This window comes from Rhinatrema bivittatum, chromosome 5 (assembly GCF_901001135.1).
Source record: "Rhinatrema bivittatum chromosome 5, aRhiBiv1.1, whole genome shotgun sequence".
NCBI classification, from domain to species: domain Eukaryota; kingdom Metazoa; phylum Chordata; class Amphibia; order Gymnophiona; family Rhinatrematidae; genus Rhinatrema; species Rhinatrema bivittatum.
This window is the reverse complement of record NC_042619.1, coordinates 265,932,119-265,953,840: the sequence shown is the minus strand read 5'-3', so window position 1 is coordinate 265,953,840 and position 21,722 is coordinate 265,932,119.

Genomic DNA, 21,722 nt, shown 5'->3' with positions numbered 1-21,722 from the left:
TCAAGCACTCTCAACAAATCTTTGCTCTATTCTTGCAAATTGACAACATGCCGTACCATTCAGAATGCTAGTATATATTACCTATCTATATCTATATAGCTAGTTATATCTAGCTATCTATATATATCTCTCTCTCTCTGTGTATATATATATATATATATATATATCTATATATATATATATATATATATATATATATATATATCTCTATATATATATATATATATATTAATTGGGGCCCATGATTACCACAACCTCAAAAGTTACTGTTGCAGTTAGATAATGGTTGATAACTCCCTGGTGGGAAACTCCAATCCTGTAAATATCTCCACTTCCACAGATAAGCTGGAACCTTCAGCTCTGGAGTAGGTCCTGAACTGGTTATACTCAGTCTGGGACAGCTAGTGTGTATCTGGAAACCTAATTGATCAACACATTCTACACAGCTACTGTGGCTGTATAGATCTGTCTACCTTGGAAAGCCCACAGCTGCGATTAAAAATTTTGTCAGTGGAATAGAGGGATTTCCAGTACTGTTTCCCGCGTACTTGTAAAGAAAACTGATCCATGTGTGTGGAGCTGGAAACTATGCAGGATTATGTGGACTTTTAGAGACCTTGATTGAAAATACCTCTCCATCTAGCATTTTATCAGGATGGTCCATTATCAGTCTGGAGCCTATCTAGTTATCTAGTTCCAGTAGCTCCATGAGAGGAAGATTTCTTGGGCATCCCAGAAGTAAAAGTAGTTGAGAAGATGAGCCAGACCTGGATCTTAATCTCATGCCCATTTCTTTGGCGATGTTTAAGGACCATAGATTGTGACTGGTTGTCTGGGGAGGAATAAATTACTTGGTCATAAGATGAGCATTGGATTTCAGCGGCTGGTGACCAAGAACTGGGGATATTCTTACCTTTATGTTCCCCTAAACGCCATGAGTATATTGGAAATCCAGCAGGACACATGGATCTGGGCTGAAATGTATCATTGGATTAAAAATGGCATATAGAAGCCTCTCTAAGGATCATCCGATAGTACAAGCCACTATAAGCAGCAATGCAAGCAGTGGAAAATGTGACAGAATGCAAAGAAGCACACAGTAGAAATCAAAGAGCCTAATGGCTGTGTCAGGGTATATGCCATCACCTGGATCCTTCCAAGAAGGCTTATGGTGAAGATACAGGATATTGCTTGGTATAGCCCTTAATTTGCTGAATCCATTACAGTTCATCTTGGCAGTTGTAAGTACTACAGAGTTTTGGAAGAAAAACTGGACAGAAAGGCCATTTCTTTGATGTTGTCTTTTGTGTGATTTACAGGTGTTAAGAGGACTCAGTTCTTGGCTTGCCCTTTTGGGTAAATTGTTTTTAGACAAGAATGACTCTTGGACTTTCCATGGGGGATGTGCCCCTGAAGTTGATGACCTGCTCAAAGAATGAGAACAAGAAGACAAGAAGCTGTCAAAGAAGAAAGAGGAAATGACTTAAGGACTCTAATGCTATATTGAAGTTTAATACTCATTGCTTATCGAATGGTTTGAAAGTAGGGATTTGGAATGATGAAAATTTCAGAAAATGGAAAAAAAAATGAAAACTGAGAAAATGCTTAAAAAAATGGAAAAATATAAAAATCTGGTCCAAAGCTTTTTTCTTTATCAACTTATTTTCTTTTAGGAGATGTTCTAGCATGAATGGATAGCACCTCCTATTAATGTGGATTTCTTTCATGTTCTTCTGGAGGAGTTTAAGTTCTCTAGACCTGGAAATCCTGAGTTTGAGTACTGGGCCTCTAACCCAGATATCTAAGTGAACTGGGAAAAGGTGTTTCTCCCCACAGTGTGGTCATTTCTCTAACCCAGAGATTTTATGGGTAGTTGGTACATCTTCTTCAACCCTGGAGATGGTTTCAAAAAAGATATGAAGTGGGTTTTTATTCTCCCAGTCCTCTATGTGGTTAGAAAATGGATTATGGAAAGAAAAAGCTAAAATGTTTACTGCTGAATTAGGGTATATTTACAGCCAAAATCCTGTGAGTGGGTTTGCATTCCTGCTGTTTCCTGGGATGACAGTTTCAGGCTACAGGATGGAAGGCACAATGTGATACTGCCTGTACTAATTTATGAGCTTTCTCATGAGGCTCTAGATGTTGATCAAATTTCAGAGGGTATCCTGTTTTGTGATTATTGTCATTTTTACCTTGACTAAATGGAAAAAGTCTTGATGTTTGAGATCCTGTGGGAATATTATGTGTAATAACCGTTTTATGTCACCAAGTGGCAACAACTCTGTTTATTCCAGGTATTCTCACAGGACAAGCAGGATGTTAGTCCTCACATATGGGTGACATCATCAGGATGGAGCCAATCATGGAATACTTTTTGTCAAAAATTTCTAGAACTTGACTGGCATCTACTGGGCATGCCCAGCATGGCACTAACCCTGCAATCCAGCAGGGGTCTCCCTTCAGTCTCTTTTTTTCTGCTCAGCTATAGCCACATGGATTTTTGGAGCTCTTCACAGTTCCTGTCAGGAATTTTTATATATTCCCTATGGGTCTCCCTTCCTCCGGTGTCGATTGCCGCGTCCATATGGTAAGTGTTGCCCAGTTTTTCGGTCGGTTTCCCAGCAAGGACCGCTCAGGGCCTTGTCGGTACCATCCACGACCAACCTAAATTTTTTGATGGCCATGATGGCAATGGGTTTTCGTAGGTGCCCTGACTGTCCGAGGACTGTGTCAATCACAGACCCCCATTTGGTCTGTGTATTATGTCTCGGACAGTCGTACGACATGGAGACATGTACCCTTTGTGCCCAAATGACCCCTAAAGACCATCGGACCACATTTGGAGAAGATGGCGCTGTTATTTCAGCATCCGTCTCCACAGATGCCATCGACTCCATTGCCGGCGAAGCATCATCCTCGCTCCAATGCTGGTGAAGCCCAATCGGTGTCTTGATCTTCAACGTCCCCATCATCGATACCAGAGTCAGGGAAAGCTGATCACCGAGAGAAGCACAGCACAAACATCGGAGACTGGTGCCTTCGACTTCCGAAGCACCGGTGGCACCCTCATTGAGCGAGCCACCTAAGAAGAAGACCCGAGCTGAGGAGCATGAGTTGCCCTCGAAGCTGGATGCACTGAGGCATTCCTCGCCTTTGGTGGGCTGGCCACCGAGAATCCACCGGGACCGGTGGACCCTCCGGCATTGCCTGCCTATGCCTCCCACTCGATCTGTACCACCCCAGACTCCAAGAGAATTGCACCAGATGGTGCAAGAGGCAGTAGTCCAGGCTGTTCAAAGCCTCCTGAGACCACCGACACCAGCACCGGTGCTCGTGTTGGAACCGGCACCGATGCCACCGATGCTACTTTCCTCTTCTGGACAAGCTTGACTTGCTTATCGTTGCCCTGCCGAGGGCACCGATGGAAATCGCCGATCCCCATGGCTCCATCAAACGCCCATTCCACTCTCATCGGAAGAAGAGGACTGCGTCAAGGCCAGAGCCCGTTCTAGGGCCTTCGGGAGTGGCCCGCACCGAGGCCACCGGCGAAGTCCCCGATTGCCATCGGTGCCACTTCGCCCGGCACCGATACCGGATCTCGATGTCTCGATGCTATGGCCAAGACCATCGATGCCAGCACCGATGCCTTCGATGCCAAGGCCTCCTCTGGCTGGAGGGATTCCATCTCTTCCATCACGACTGCTGATGGATGCAGGGGATCAATCATATGATCCGTGGACACACGATACATCTGATTCCCAGGACTCCACCGAAGTTCCGTGCAGCCGTCACCTCCAGAGGAAAGGCGCAAATCTCCGCCGGAAGACCTCTCCTTTATAAGCTTCATCAAGGAGATGGCTGAGTCTATTCCCTTCACACTGCAGATGGAGGAGGACTCCAGGCATATAAATGCTGGAGGTACTTCAGTTCCTGGATCCTCCAAAAGAAATCATGTCCGTCCCCGTCCATAACATTCTACAGGGTTTGATGCAGAGGAACTGGGAACATCCTGAGTTGGTTCCTCCCGTAAACCGCAAGACGGATGCAATCTATCTTATGCAGCCATCTGCAGGCTTCCAGAAGACGCAATTGGCGCATCAGTCGGTGGTGGTGGAGTCTGCCCAGAAGAGGGCCAAGCATCAAAAGCCTCATTCCTCAGCACCACCTGGGAAGGAGCAGACGTTTCTTGATGCTTTCGGCCGCAGAGTGTTTCACGGAGCATGCTTTGCTTCGTATCAATTATATATGACGCAGTACAATCGGAACCTGTTTTAAACAACTGCAGAACTTTGCTGAGTATCTCCCAGAGCAGTTTCAAGACCAGCTGAACTCTACTATCAAAAAAGGCTTCGACGCTGGTAAACACGAGGTCAGATTGGCGTATGGTGTCTTTGATACGGCCTCCCAGATGTCAGCAGCCAGCATCAGCGCTCGCCGTTGGGCATGGCTAAAGTCCTCGGATCTCCGCCTGGAGGTGCAAGATCGTCTGGCTGACCTCCCCTGCACAGGGGATAACCTCATTGGTGAAAAGATCCAGGAGATAGTAGCCCAGCTGAAGGACCACAACGAAACACTCCGTCAGCTTTCGGCCACTCATGCAGAATTCTCAGCTCCCTCCAAGCGCACGTTTAGATGAGAAGCTAAACGAATAGCATACAAAACTCGGAGATATTATCCACCATTGGCATGGGCTCGTTCGTCCCACCCATTCCAAAAGTCTGCACCACACCAGCCAAGGGCTCAGAAACCACAACCTCCCGCCCAGCCTAGTCCTGCTGCAGGATTTTGACTTCCAACTCTGGAGCGAAGATCATCCCCCTCTGCCATTTTTGCCTGTTGGTAGCCGACTATGCCACTTCACCACCAGGTGGCTAAACATCACCACAGACCGGTGGGCACAGTTGGTCATAGCTCAAGGCTACCATCTAAACTTCCTCTCCGTCCCGTCATACATCCAGCTCGGCAGGGGTGAACCTCCTCCGACCACTATCTTCATCTGCAGAAGGAAGTAACTTCCCTTCTTCAAGTGAATGCATAGAACTGGTTCCTCTTTCCAGCAGGGGCTCGGATTCTACTCCCGATACTTTTTAATCCCAAAAAAGACAGAAGGTATTCGCCCGATATTAGACCTTCGGGCTTCCACTTGTCCAAGAGGGGGATTGGCTTTGCTCTCTAGACCTGAAAGACTTGTACATGCACATCATGATTACCCTGTCTTACAGAAAGTATCTCTGCTTCCTTGTCAGAGACCAACATTTTCAGTACAGAGTACTTCCCTTTGGCCTTGCATCGGCCCCTCGTGTCTTCACGAAATGCCTGGCAGTCGTAGCCGCATACTTATGAAGACTTGGCACTCACGGCTAACCTTACCTGGATGACTGGATACTGAGAGCTCAGTCATCGGAAGCAGTTCTTCACGCCCTCCATCTCACAGTGCGGCTACTACTATCATTGGGATTTCTAATCAATTATCAGAAATCTCACCTGATGGGGCTTCCGGCAATGATGTCATCGGCAACAGAGTCTGGAATTTGAACTTCGGGACCCCCTCCCCCGAATCTCCCTAAAAATCCCTCAAAACCGCGGCGATTTTCAGAATTTTTGTCCAGACCGGCTTGGTAGAGGTTGGGGCCGCTGGGGACCAGTGCTTCTTACTTCTGCCGGTGCACGCAGTAACAATAAGAATGAGTGACAGAGTGCGCTGCGAAATGCTCCCAAATGGCGGACAGCCCGCTGAATTTTTCTACTGTCTGCTGCTTCTAGTTTGGTGCCTGGACGGCGATTTTATTAACAAAGGGCCCCTTACCATCTACTGCTTCTGCACGCAGCTCCTGAGGGGTGGAGAGCGCCCTGACTGCTGAGCAACGCCGGGAGGTGAGTGCCCCACATGGCTAAGATGGCGATCGTTTCCGGGAGTCCTCCTGCCTCCAGATGCTGAATGGGCCGGCTTTTTTTGACCTTACAGGGGAGTGGAAGTGCCCTCCCGCACCCCCGTTGCCTCCTCGGGCACTCCTGGCTCCTCTGTGGATCCCTCCAGCTCCTGGAGGGTCTCCCCACATGTGCTGCGGGGAGATGCAGCCATCCAGCATCCTACCTCTTCCTAGGCACGCAAGCATGCGCCTTGCAGGCCTTTAAAGGCACCGCGTGGGAAACTAACCTGTGGTCCTGGATGATGACATCATCAAGCCCCGCTACTTAAGGCAGGGCCCGCCACTCATTCCTTGCCTTGGCAACAGGTCTCCATGCTAGTCGTGTGCTTCTTTGCTCGTCCTTTTCCTGACTTAATTCCTGGTTCCTGTTCCTGACTTCGTTCCTGGTTCCTGTTCCTGACTCCATTCCTGGTTCCTACCTAGCTTTGCCTTGGACTGATTACTGGCTTTGACCCTTGCTTCATTGGACCACGCTCAGGACTGATTACTGGCTTTGACCCTTGCTTCGTTGGACTACGCTCTGGACTGATTACCGGCCTTGATCCTTGCTCCGCTGTACCTCATCTTGCTCTGCCACCTGCCCCGACTCCAGCCTGTTCCTGACCTCGCCTCTGGTATCTCCTTGGATTTGGTCTTGTCAGGCTTTGGCCTTCTGCTGCCTGGGCGTCACCTATTCTTGTTTCTGGCCTGTCCTTGCCGCCCAGGCCTCTGGATCCCTACCTCGTCCAGACCTGCCTCGGTCTCTCCAATACTTCTGCTGGTCCCTGGCTATCTGCTACAACATCCACTCATCTAACAGAGGCCCGCCTAAGACTAGCCAGCCCCGGCACCCAAGAGCTCAACCTGCGGGGAACGAGGACTGGTATTGGCGAAACTCCAGTCGGCCTCTGTCTCCTGGTCTGCTCCACCTCCCGACGGTGAGGACCCATGGGGCTTTCCCTACGGGTAGCATCAACCCCACCTCGGGCCTAGGGTCCACCACCAGCGCAACAAGGGTCTTCTTTAGTGAACACTGAACTGAAGTATTTGTTTAATATTTCCGCCACGTCTTCGTCTCTCTCCACTTATTGATCCTTGTCACCTTTCAATTTCACTATACCACTTTGGATCTTTCTCCTTTCTCTGATGTATCTGAAAAATGTTTTGTCACCTCACTTTACCTCTTTGACAATCCTTTCTTCCACCTGACTTTTTGCTTTCTTCATTACTTTCTTCATCTTCCTCAGTTTCACCAGCTATACTTCCTTGTGTTCTTCTTTTTGGGACTCTCTATATTTCTTGAACGCTGTTCTTTTTGTTTTTATTTTATCAGCCATCTCCTTTGAGAAACAGATCAGTTTCTTATTTCTCTTACTTTTGTTTACTTTTTTAACATGTAGATTTGTTGACTTGGTAATTGCTCCTTTTAGTTTGGCCCACTGTTGTTCCACCTCTCTTATTTTCTCCCAGTCTTCTAGTTTTACTTCCAGGTTCGTCCCCATTTCAACAAAGTCCATATTTTTGAAGTTCAAAACTCGGGTCTTCGTGACGTCTCACAAAGACACATAAAGACCTAATTACAGCTTTTGCCAAACAAATGCTAAAACCAGCAAGAGCAATTACACTAGATAAAGCAGATAGAGGAGAGAAGGGTGAAGCTGTGCTGAGTCACATGTCAGGTCTGAAAACATTTTGTAATTTTGAAACATCCTGGCACTTTTCAAAAACAATATAACTATAACTACTGTACATACTCCCCTGGGAACTCTGAACTTTGCACATCTTTCCATAAGATAGTAGCATCATTCTATATATAATATTTATTTATTTATTTATTTTTAACTTTTATATACGGATGTTCACGTATAGGATACATATCGCACCGGTTTACATTGAAACTGAACTGTCGCCGTGAGGCGGATACAATGAACTGTCAATGAACTATCGCCGTGAGGCGGATACAATGAACATGTGATACAATGAACATACGGGAACAATAAACATGTGGCACAATAGAAATATACTATAAAATAAAGAAACATAGGGCTATATATGATGACAATTCAAAATAAACTTTTGGTGAATGCCATAGTAATGGGAAAACTGGAGTAACTGATGGATAACAGGAAGAGTTAACTTGACTAGCATGTCTTTATTTATTCTTCCTGTATGCACATGGCCCTGACTTATTGCAATAATCTCACACAATACAGGGACACAAAATGACCTAATTACAGCCTTTGCCAAAACAAAAATGCTAAATAAACCCCATCAGGAGCAAACATAACAAGGCAGATACAAAGAGAGAGAAGAGAGGTGAGAAAGGTCTGTAAAGGTTTGAACACTGTAATATTGAAACTTTGTGCAACATGCTTGTACATTGCAAATATATTATTGCTATATCTACCTTTGTTCCCTCTACTGTACACACTCCCCTGGGAAAGTGAACACAAGACCTTGCATGTCTTCACTAATAATGACATAATATGATGAACTTCTATGTCTGAAAATTTTATCCCCCACCCTATTCAGATTTGCACCACATAATGGTCACACACTAGAACAGCTGGTGGCATATGCACCAGTGAATGTTTCCCTCTTTCTGCTCATCCTGATTTATCTTCTGTGGCACTTTGACTTCTATCTGTACTCTATTTCTATTTCTGGCTATAGTTATCTGGCATAGGAGCCTTGAATTGCAAAATTTGGCTCCTGGATTTCATTGGGAACAGTTGTCCATCTACTGTACCATAATGGGCGGATTTTAAAAGCCCTGCTCGTGGAAATCCGCCCGGATTTACGCGAGCAGGGCCCTCGCGCGCCTATTTTGCATAGGCCGCCGGCACGCGCAGAGCTCCGGGACACGCGTAAGTCCACGGGCTTTATAAAGGGGGCGTGTTGGGGGCGGGGCTGAATGACGCGGCGTTTCAGGGGTGGGACCAGGGGCAATGGTGCCGGCCTGGGGGCATGGTCCAGGCCTCCAGACCAGCCCCCGGATCGGATGACGGCGCGCCAGCAGTCCGCTGGCGCGCGTAGATTTACGTCTTCTTCTAGCAGGCGTAAATCGAAGGACAAAGGTAAGGGGGGGGTATAGATAGGGCCAGGGGGGTGGGTTAGGGAGGGGAAGGTGAGGGGAGGGCGAAAGAAAGTTCCCTCCGAGGCCGCTCCGATTTCGGAGCGGCCTTGGAGGGAACGGAGGCAGGCTGTGCGGCTCAGCACGCACAGGCTGCCCAAAATCGGCAGCCTTGCGCGCGCCGATCCAGGATTTTATAAGATACGTGCGGCTATGCGCGCATCTTATAAAATCCAGCGTACTTTTGTTTGCGCCTGCTGCGCGAACAAAAGTACGCGATCACACTTTTTAAAAAAATCTACCCCTCAATGAATAAATAAATAATACAAATAACAAGAATTGTGGGCCAGCTTTGTAGCACATTTGATGTTGCTAATAAACCTTTCCAAATCTCTAAAAATAGAGCAAACTTATCAACTCTCAGTCTCTTGGCAGAAAGTTAGGCACACCCAGAAATTCCTATGTGCTAGGGAACAATGAGAAGAGATAAAGGAAAAAGATAAGTGGCTCCAAGCCAGAATAACAGTCATTAAAATGTAATTTGTAAGTGGCAGGAAATCTAAGCCATGAGATGCCACAGACTGACATTGGATGGCAGCATAATACAGTAAATAGTACAGTACAAGCTCACATGCATGAAACCAGCATGCAGTACATGATAAGTGGCTAAAAATGGCTGAAAAACACAATGAATAAAAAACGTGATCTGTAGATTATTTATTTATTTATTTATTTATTTATTTTATTATTTTTACTATACCGGCTTTCATGACATGGATCACATCAAACCGGTTTACATTTAACAAAGTGTGCAAGATAAGAGATAACTCAAACAATTGTAACAAGAGCATTGTAAGAGTGACAGTTACAATAAAACAGGGAAATAAATAACTGGGAGTTGGAGGTGAGAAGAGGGTGATTTAACTTACAGCAGAGGTTCTAAGCCATGAGGTACACTGACACTGGTTGTGAGCCTAATACAGTAAATATTACAGTACAAGCTAACATACATGAAAACCCACATGTGGTACTTCATAAGTGGCTCAAAATGACTCAAAAACACAATGGCAATCAAAAAACGTTATCTGTATATGTAGCAGAGGCTCTAAGCCATGAGATATCACAAGCAGACACTGAAAAACAGCATAATACAGGAAATATGTACAGTATAAGTACACATGCATGAAAATGTGCAACCGGTGGTTCTAGGGTGCTTCATTTTCTTTTAGGAAAACCAATGGGGCGGGGGGGGGAGGGTCAAATTATCAGAAATTGAAGGTCAGCAGAAATGATTAAAAGACAGGAAAATTCAATTTTCTGCAATATTTTTACCAATTGTGCAAGCATTTATAGTTTTCAAATGAACAAAAACATACACTCGGTGGTTCTAGTGCCAGCAAAAATGCATGAAAATGGGCAAAAAAATATAAATTCGGCTGTTGATAAAGTGGCTCAAAAACAAAATAACAATAAAATAAAGTGATCTGTAGATGTAGCAGAGGTTTTAAGCCATGAGATACCACAGGTTGACACTGGCTGTCAGCATAATAATAAATAATACAGTACCAGCTCAAATGCATGAATACGGGAAAAAAACATGAATTTAGTGGTTGATAAAGTGGCTCAAAGTAGCTCAAAATGACAATAAAAAAAAAATGATCTGAAGATGTAGCACGAATACGGGAAAAAAATGACAATAAAAAAAATGATCTGAAGATGTAGCAAAGGTTCTAAGCCATGAGATACAATAGGCAGACCCTGGCTGTTAGCATAATATAGAAAATAATATAGAACAAGTTCCTGTGCATAAAAATGGGCATGAGGTACTTGATAAGTGGCTCAAAGTGGCTCAAAAACACAATGATGATAAAAAATGATCTGCATATGTAGCAGAGGTTCTAAGCCATGAGATAAGGCAGGCTGACACTAGTTGTTAGCCTAATACAGTAAATATTACAATACAAACTAACATACATGAGAACCTTCTGTAATGGTTTTGATGAGTTGGTGAACCCCAGGCCGAGGTGAGAGGTGTCTCCGCCCACAGGGAGGAGCCCCGTGGGCCTCACCATCGGTGGGCCTGGTCTCTGCAACGTAGGACCCAGCTGTGAGAGAGACTTTATTAAGGAGAGAAGACAGTACATAACCCGAGGAGTGGGAAATGTAATAAACAGTCTTTGAGCAATACAGTGATCAGGATGATGAAGTAGATACAAAGGTCCGGTAGTGGCCTGAGTGCAGATCCGGTAGTGGCCTGTAGCGCGGGGTATGCCGAGGAAGCTGTACTATAGATGCCAAGGAGGCAGAGGTCTATGATACAGGAACCAGGCCATAGACCTTGTAAAGATGGTGTAGAATCCTGAGGCACAGATAGGGCAGCGTAGACAGGCTGAAGAACAGTAGTGACCCATGGGACGGGGTATGCCGTGGAATCTTCAGTAAAGATGATAGAAGTTGGAGAATGTACTCACACAAGGAAGTCCCAGCAGAGATACCTGAGGAGTGGGTCAGGAAGTCCCAGGCAGGAGGGCCCTCCAAGGAGCAGATAGCCAAGATGCCAAAGAGCCCCTGAGGAGCAGGTACTCAGAGCATTCGAATGCCAGGAGGAGAGTCTGGAACAGAAGATCCAAGTTAGAGCGGATTTAACAAGCGAGAGAACTCCTTGCTAACTCGTCTTAGCAATGGGCCAGTCAGTATAAGTACACTAGCGGTGTTGACATCATCGGGAGGGGACACCCCCAAGGTTCCCGCCATGACGTATTCATAAGGAGGCCCTGCGCGCGCATGTGCGCCTAGATGATGCCAGAAGTAAGATGGCGGTCATCAGCGCCCAACGCATTGGTTGGCAGAGGCTGAGATTCTCCCAATGATTGACGGTGCAGGGAAAAAAGAGGTGAGCATGAGAGGTTGCGGCCATCTGCGACCGGGCGCAACACCTGCATGCGGTACTTGATAAGTGACTCAAAATGACTCAAAAACACAATGACAATTTTAAAAAGTGATCTGTATATGTAGCAGTCTTTAAGACATGAAATACCACAAGCAGACATTGAAAGTCAGCATAACACAGGAAATATATATACAGTACAAATACACGTGCACGGAAATGTAAACTCGGTGGTTCTGGGTTGTCTCAGTGTTTTTTTAGGAAAAATTATCAATTATCAGAAATTGAAGGTTGGCAAATATGATTAAAAGTCAGGAAGATTCAACTTGCTGTAATAATTTTTACCGATTGTGCAAGCATTTTTAGTTTTTGACTGCATGAAAGCAAACACTTGGCAGGTAGAGTGATAAACCACATCTATCACATTCCTTTGATCCAATTCTTTTGTTGTACAAAGAAATCAATTAGATTCATTTGATACAATCTTCCTATGGTAAAACTATGCTAACATATCATACAACCTGCTGGATTGTGGATACTTCATTATCCTTTGCTTCAGTAAAGTTACCAGTAAATTTCCCACCACTGTGATCAGACTTGCCTCTTTCTGTTACCATTTTTATGAAGAGAAATAACATTTCCCCTTCTCCAGTCCCATGGGACCACACCCATCTCCAAAGATCTATTGAACAGATTCTTCAGCAGGAAGTAGCTGGAGAGTGCCTCTACAGCTGCTTAAAGGAGAGCTGAAGAGCTATGTATCATGTTATGTGTGTGGTATATGTGTGTGTGTGAAGGGATGGGGATATTTGAAGAATGGCTAATTTTTTTAATTTAGCAGTAAATTATTTTCAGAAGCCTTATATTAATTCAAAACATTGATGAGATAGGAGGAACTATTGTTTTAAAATAAAATCTCTTGAAAAATACCGACTTCTTTCCATCCTATTTTATGTCAAAATTGTGCATTTTAATCTCTGAAATGAAGTAAAATATTTTCTGCAACTCTTTTTGCAAAGAAAATCAAATTCATGATAGTGTTAATGAGTAATACTCATCTGCAATGAATATTTATTTGAATACAAAGCTTTAATGAAAGTATACAGTATATAGTTTATACACAGTGTTAAATGATTGTATTAAAAATACTTGTTTCCCTGTACGTACCTGGATCAGTCCAGACAGTGGGTTATATCCCCCGACCAGCAGATGGAGTCAGAACAGAGTTTGAGAGCGTCAGCATTTAGAGTAGTGCACCCTCTGCTGGAGCCCAGTATTCTTCTGACTCCAGCAGATGCGAGTGGGGGGATCCACTAGCTCCCCCCAGATTGACAGGGTTTCTTTTTTAGTTATTTCTTTTTCTCCACAGTATTTCCCTGTCTTATGTTTCTCTTCATTTTGGATCCTTAAAGTTTAAAAAAAAAAAAAAAAGTTTTCAATTTTTGAGGAGGCGTGTGTCTGTGGCTTTGCCTTCTCTATTCTGTACTCCTTTCCTCTTCCGTTGGGGTAAGTGGAAGTTTTTTGAGTTTCTTTCTCCACAGGTTTGCTTCTTTTTGGTGGTGCCCCGTGGATGCCGGTAGTTCCGTCCGCTCCACGCGTCGTTGGGGGTCCCGCGGTTCGCAAGCTCCGCCCGTGGGTGTGTGCTCAACTGAAACGGGGGTTTCCCCCGCAGTTACTGGACCCCTTCGGCGGGTTGTTAGGGCCATTTCCAGGCCCCCCCCCCCTCCGCGGCACTAGCTCGTCTTTGGCCCCCCCCCCCCCCCCCCGAGGCTTTTCTTTTTCCCCGGTGCTGACATGCCGCGGTCCTCGAGGTGTGAGGCCTGCGGCGAGCCGGGGAATCAATTTCTGAGGGAGGGGCTTTGTGAGCGGTGCTTCCCCGACGGGAAGGCACCCTGCAGTCCTCCGGTGCGATTTCGGACCTGCCTCCTCCTCAGCCCGGGTGGCGCGGGCCGGCCACAACGCCGCCTTTGGCGGGAACGGCGGCCATTTTAGGGGGTCAGCGTGAGACGGACTCGCTCCCAGATGCAGACAGGATTGGTGGCACTGGCTCTCAACAGGCTTTGCCCCCGGCGGGAGGTTTGCCCGACCAGGGCTCCCAGGACGGTCCCCCCCCCAGGGATTCCAATCAGCTCTCCGTTTTTCTCACCTGACTTTATTCTGGCAATGCACATGGCCTATTTGCAGGGTATGGGAGCGCAGGCGTCTAATCCCCTGGGGGCCCCTCCCCCCAAGGTTCCTAAACTTGCCGTTGGTCTCACCGCCTCGTCCGTTACGCCTGGATCCCTGCAGGGTCCCTCTCCCGTGCCACCCCGACGTACCACGGGGGTGGCTTCGCCGGTGAGAGACGTCTCCCCGGAACCCCCGGAGGCGCATCCGGATGGACATAAGGTATGCGGGCCGTGATGTGCAGTTCGCTCGCGCAAAGGCCAGCTTACTCTGGGTACAGCAGCTTCTCACCTCTCAGGAATTGCCCCCCGAAGAGGCCGCCCAGGCAGACCGGCTGGAATCTGCCATAGCATACGGAGCGGACGCCCTGTATGATCTCTTTCGTGTAATGGCGCGGTCCATGGTTTCGGTTGTAGCAGCCCGACGGCTCTTGTGGCTTCGCAACTGGGCAGCGGATGCTTCCTCCAAGTCGAGCCTTGGCTCCCTCCCCTTTCGGGGGAAGTTCTTATTTGGAGAGGACCTGGATCAGATCATCAAGTCACTGGGGGAAAATTCGGTGCATCGCCTGCCGGAGGATAGACAGCGTTCCTTCAGATCATTTTCTTCCGGCAGAACCAGGGCCAGGGCACAGCGACGTTATAGGTCTTACCGGCAGTCCGCTTCCCGGACGCAGCAGACAAGATCCCAGCCTTGGTCTCGTTCCTTTCGTGGGCGGAGGCCCGCGAGAGAGGGTCCAGGGCAGGGAATTCCGCCCACAAAGTCATCCCAATGATGCCAAAGGAGCCCACTTCTCACCTCCCCGGATCGGAGGCTGCCTCATGGACTTCCACGAGGAGTGGGCAGTTATCTCCACGAACCAGTGGGTGCTGGACACCATAAGAGACGGTTACGCCTTGGAATTTGTCCGCCCCCCGAGGGACCGGTTCATCTTCTCCCCCTGCGGTTCGGATCTCAAGAGGATAGCGGTTCAACAAACACTAGACCGGCTGCAGGAAATAGGGGCCATCGTTCCCGTCCCCTTCGACGAGGTGGACTTGGGCCACTATTCCATTTACTTCATCGTTCCCAAAAAGGACGGTTCCTTTCACCCCATCCTGGACTTGAAGGAGGTAAACAAGGCCCTCAGGGTCACCCGGTTCCGCATGGAGACTCTTCGATCAGTGATTGCCGCAGTGCACAAGGGAGAATTCCTCGCTTCACTGGACCTCTCGGAAGCGTACTTGCACATTCCCATCCTGCCGGCTCACCGGCGGTATCTTCGCTTCAAGATTCTAGGTCAACACTTTCAGTTCAAGGCGCTTCCCTTCGGTTTGGCGACCGCACCTCGGACCTTCACAAAGATCATGGTAGTGGTGGCGGCGGCCCTCCGCAAGGAGGGTATCCTAGTACATCCGTACCTAGACGACTGGCTGATTCGAGCGAAGTCCTTCTCACATGGTCAGACCTCAGTGGCCAGAGTAGTACAATTCCTACGCTCTCTGGGCTGGGTGGTGAACCTTCCAAAGAGTTCCCTTGTGCCCTCGCAACACCTGGATTTCTTAGGAGCGAGCTTCGATACCCGGCGGGGTATAGTGTTCCTGCGCCAGGACAAGGCACAAGCCCTGAGAGAGCACGTGTCTCGGTTTTCGGCTCTGGAAGAACCAACCGCCTGGAATTATCTGCAGCTCCTGGGAGTAATGGCCTCCACCATCGACATGGTACCCTGGGCATTTGCACACCTGCGTCCACTGCAGGCGTCCCTACTATCCCGCTGGAAACCAGTCTCCCAGGAGTATCAGGTGATCCTACCGCTTCCACCATTAGCCAGGAAAAGTCTGGATTGGTGGCTTTTCCCCTCGCATCTGGCTCGGGGAGTCTCGCTCAAGGTTCCCAATTGGGTGGTGGTGACCACCGATGCCAGCCTCGCGGGATGGGGCACCGTCTGCGAAAGAAGCGCCACTCAAGGGACTTGGACGCCAGAGGAGGCAAAGTGGCTGATCAATCGCCTAGAAACGAGAGCCGTGCGTTTCGCTCTCCAGCGTTTTCTTCCCCTGGTGCGACACAGAGAGGTGAGGATCCTCTCGGACAACGCCACCACCGTGGCCTACATCAATCGCCAAGGGGGGACAAGAATCAAGCATGTCTCCCTCGAGTCTACTCCCCTGATGGAGTGGGCGGAGAGCAATCTCGTCCGGATAGCGGCCTCTAACATCGCCGGGGTGGACAACGTTCAGGCGGACTTCCTGAGTCGTCAACAGCTAGACCCCGGCGAGTGGGTTCTCTCCAACGAGGCAATGCATCTCATCATCCGTCGTTGGGGGACTCCACACCTCGATCTAATGGCGACCTTTCTCAACGCCAAGGCTCCACGCTTCTTCAGCCGCAGAAGAGAGTGCGGCGCGGAGGGGGTGGATGCCCTCGCCCTTCCGTGGCCGTCGGATCAACTGCTCTATGTGATTCCTCCTTGGCCTCTGGTCAGCAAGGTTCTCCGCAGGTTGGAACATCATCGAGGGACTGTAATTCTCGTCGCCCCGGAATGGCCCCGTCGGCCATGGTTCGCAGATCTACTTCAGATGACGGTGGACGGTCCACTTCGCCTGTCCCATCTTCCTCATCTTCTGCGCCAGGGTCCGGTATTTTTCGAGCAGGCAGAACTCTTCTGTCTTGCGGCCTGGCTTTTGAACGGTGCCGTCTCCGCCACAGAGGCTACCCGGAGACAGTGATCTCAACGATGCTTCGTTCCCGCAAGCCTTCGACCTCCGTCGCTTACGTTCGAGTTTGGAAGGTCTTCGAAGCATGGTGCTCCGACCGCGGAGTCCAAACCATGGAGACGACTGTCCCGCTGATCCTTCATTTCCTACAGGATGGTCTGGATAAGGGTCTCGCCTATAATTCGCTCCGGGTTCAGGTTGCGGCCTTGAATGTCTTGGTACAGAAGGACTGCTCTCTACCCCTTCAGCCGGATATCGCACGTTTTCTGAAGGGTGCCAAACACCTATGGCCACCGGTCCGGGATCCTTTCCCTTCTTGGAGCCTCAACTTGGTGCTGCGAACGCTGTCGGGTCCTCCTTTTGAACCCCTGAGGGGGTCCACCCTCAAGGACCTGACCCTCAAGACGGTTTTCCTGGTAGCCATCTCTTCTGCTCGCCGGATCTCAGAACTTCAAGCCTTGTCCTGCCGGGACCCTTATCTGCGTTTCTCTGACTCCAGGGTTTCCCTTTGTATGGTGCCATCCTTCCTACCAAAGGTGGTCTCGGCCTTCCACGTCAATCAAACGGTGGAGCTTCCAGCGTTTGCTCCAGAGGAACCCCGGTCTCTCCGGCTCCTGGACGTCAAGCGTGTACTGCTCCGTTACCTGCAGGTTACCAATGACTTCCGGGTATCCGATCATTTGTTTGTCCTCTGGTCAGGACCGAGGAGAGGTTCTCAGGCATCCAAGATGACTATTGCTCACTGGATAAAGGACGCCATCTCATCGGCTTACATTACGGCGGGGCGGGTGCCACCTCGCAGCGTCTCGGCTCATTCCACGCGATCCCAAGCGGTGTCCTGGGCGGAATCTCGCTCCGTTTCCTCCCAGGAAATCTGCCGTGCGGCGACATGGAAGTCGTTGCACACTTTTTCCAGACATTACAGACTACACCTGGCGCCTCAGTGCACGGGTTCTTTTGGCGATCAAGTTCTCCGAGCAGGTCTCTCAGGACCCCACCCGGTTTAGGGAAGCTTGGGTACATCCCACTGTCTGGACTGATCCAGGTACGTACAGGGAAAAGAAAATTATTCCTTACCTGCTAATTTTCGTTCCTGTAGTACCATGGATCAGTCCAGACGCCCACCACTAGGGGTTTCATTAGGTCCTGCTCGGATTCTTCCAGGTATCTTTCATTCTGTTTGTCTCTGATTATTGTTACTGTTCACAGCTCCTCACAAGTTGACTGTTGCTTGTCCCGTTGACCGTTTGTTTACTTATATCTTTCTCTGTTCCTTTTTGGGTACGGTTCTGGATCCAAAATGTTGTGTTTTGCTTTTGGGCTTTGCTATGCGGAATACTGAGCTCCAGCAGAGGGTGCACTACGCTGTATGCTGACGCTCTCAAACTCTGTTCTGACTCCATCTGCTGGTCGGGGGATATAACCCACTGTCTGGACTGATCCATGGTACTACAGGAACGAAAATTAGCAGGTAAGGAATAATTTTCTTTTAATGATCTAATATAGATCAGAGGATGACAACCAATCACGAACTACAAGCACCACAGGACAAACTTCAGCATTCTCGAGCAACCCCTCTGCATAGTACTACACATGGCACTGTAAGTAATAAATGTTAAACGTACTGTAATTGTGTGCATTTGTCCTGTAAAAAAAAGAAACTGTTCTAACATGAAATGCAAATAGTGCCAGTCTGTGTTTAGAATTATACTAGGAAATGTGCAGGAGTTAGTATCGTATCTCCCCTGTACCTCCTCTCTTCCAGGGTAAAGATGTTAGATCATTCAGCTACGTTCCAAAAAAAGATAGAGAAAAGAAGGAGATGGTCCAGAGAAGGGTGACCAAAATGGTGTGGGGTCTGTATCAGAGGACTTATGAGGAGAGGCTGAAGGATCTGAATATGTATACCCTGAAAGAGAGAAGGTGCAGGGGAGATATGATACTGGCCTTCAGATACCTGAAAGCTTTCAATGATGCACAAATTTCTAATCTTTTCCATTTGAAAGGAAACTATAGAATTAGGAGTCACAAATGAAACTCCAGGGGGGCACAACTCAGAACCAACTTTAGGAAATATTTTGTGATGGAGAGGGTGGTAGATGCCTGGAATGCCCTTTCAGAAGAGGTGGTGAGAAAGAAAACAGTAAACAAATTCAAAAGGGCATGGGATAAATAGTGCAGATACCTAAAGGCTAGAGGTTGGAAATGAAGAAAAGGGTGCATGGAGCAGCATTTACTACTATTAAGAGAAGGCATGGGGATTTCTACCCTTAACCGGTTAGCCTTGATGTTTTAGAAGCAACTGCAACATTGCCAGCGTCAAGCAGTGACATTTATAACAGGGAATTGATTCTCACCTTCCCCCACCCACCCCAAATCACCCACCCCAAATCACCAGACTTGCTTGTTCAGTTTCTTCTCCCTCTCCCCCTCCCCCCTCCCAGGTCTGCTGCAGTCTCACTCCTTCAAACCCTTCTCCCAAAGACACAGAAGATATTTGGAACCCATATGGCATTAGGTCCATTTTATCATGTACTGAGTGTGGGCTTAGCCCTCAGAAAGGCATAAATAAGGAAATACAATATAATAAACCTCCCATACCAAAACAGTGCTCAAGCAACAACAATCCTATCTATGAAAAGACAACACTGTAAATATTACACCAGGCCCTAAACACCAATACATCTCCTATTAGGAAAACAGAATATGTCAGGCTGCCTAAAAATATCTGTAAAATAAAAATGCATGTATCTAAAAATATTGTACAAAAGTTTTTAAAACTAAATACATCCCTTCTTCAGATGTCAGAATAGAGTCATTCTCAAGACAAGTCCTACATTGTCTTAATAGCTCACATACAGTATTTTTGGATAATACTTAAACACAGTCTAATAGATGTTATCACAGCCTGCTAAGACTACAATTTATTCCAAGAAACAAATCTGCCATATCATAAGAACATGCCATACTGGGTCAGACCAAGGGTCCATCAAGCCCAGCATCCTGTTTTCAACAGTGGCCAATCCAGGCCATAAGAACCTCACAAGTACCCAAAAACTACATCTATTCCATGTTACTGTTGCTAGTAATAGCAGTGGCTATTTTCTAAGTCAACTTAATTAGTAGCAGGTAATGGACTTCTCCAAGAACTTATCCAATCCTTTTTTAAACACAGCTACACTAACTGCACTAACCACATCCTCTGGCAACAAATTCCAGAGTTTAATTGTGAGTTGAGTGAAAAAGAACTTTCTCCAATTAGTTTTAAATGTGCCACATGCTAACTTCATGGAGTGCCCCTAATCTTTCTATTATATGAAAGAGTAAATAACCTATTCACATTTACCTGTTTTAGACCTCTCATGATTTTAAACATCTCTATCATATCCCCCCTCAGCTGTCTCTTCTCCAAGCTGAAAAGTCCTAACCTCTTTAGTGTTTCCTCATAGGGGAGCTGTTCCATCCCCTTTATCATTTTGGTTGCCCTTCTCTGTACCTTTTCCATCGCAACTATATCTTTTTTGAGATGCGGCAACCAGAATTGTACACAGTATTCAAGGTGTGGTCTCACAATAGCACGATACAGAGGCATTATGACAATTTCCGTTTTATTCACCATTACCTTTCTAATAATTCCCCAAATTCTGTTTGCTTTTTTGACTGCCGCAGCACACGGAACCGACGATTTCAATGTGTTATCCACTATGACACCTAGATCTCTTTCTTGGGTGGTAGCTCCTCATATGGAACCTAACATTGTGTAACTATAGCATGGGTTATTTTTCCCTATATGCATCAATTTGCACTTGTCCACATTAAATTTCATCTGCCATTTGGATGCCCAATTTTCCAGTCTTACAAGGTCTTCCTGCAATTTATCACAATATGCTTGTGATTTAACTACTCTGAACAATTTTGTATCATCTGCAAATTTGATCACTTCACTCGTCGTATTTCTTTCCAGATCATTTATAAATATATTGAAAAGTATGGGTCCCAATACAGATCCTTGAGGCACTCCACTGCCTACACCCTTCCACTGAGAAAATTGTCCATTTAATCCTACTCTCTTTTTCCTGTCTTTTAGCCAGTTTGTAATCCACGAAAGGATATTGCCACCTATCCCATAATGTTTTACTTTTCCTAGAAGCCTCTCATGAGGAACTTTGTCAAAGGCCTTCTGAAAATCCAAATACACTACATCTACTGGTTCACCTTTATCTACATGTTTATTAACTCCTTCAAAAATGTGAATCAGATTTGTGAGGTAAGACTTGCCTTGGGTAAAGCCATGCTGACTTTGTTCCATTAACCATGCCTTTCTATATGTTCTGTGATTTCCACTATTTTTCCTATCATTGAAGTCAGGCTAACTGGGCTTGTAATTTCCCAGATCTCCCCTGGAGCCCTTTTTAAATATCGGGGTTACCTGAAGACCTCCAGTCTTCAGGTACAATGGATGATTTTAATGATAGGTTACAAATTTTTACTAATAGGTCTGAAATTTCATTTTTTAGTTCCTTCAGAACCCTGGGGTGTATACCATCTGGTCCAGATGATTTACTACTCTTCAATTTGTCAGCCAGCCCTACCACATCTTCTAGGTTCACCGTGATTTGGTTCAGTCCATCTGAATCATTACCCATGAAAATCGTCTTCGGTTTGGGTATCTCCCCAACATCCTCTTCAGTAAACACCGAAGCAAAGAAATCATTTAATCTTTCCACGAAAGTCTTATCTTCTCTAAGTGCCCCTTTAACCCCTCGATCATCTAACAGTCCAACTGACTCCCTCACAGGCTTTCTGCTTCGGATATATTTTAAAAAGATTTTACTGTGAGTTTTTGCCTCTATGGCCAACTTCTTTTCAAATTCTCTCTTAGCCTGTCTTATCAATGTCTTACATTTAACTTGCCAATGCTTATGCATTATCCTATTTTCTTCTGTTAGATCCTTCTTCCAATTTTTGAATGAAGATCTTTTGGTTAAAATAGC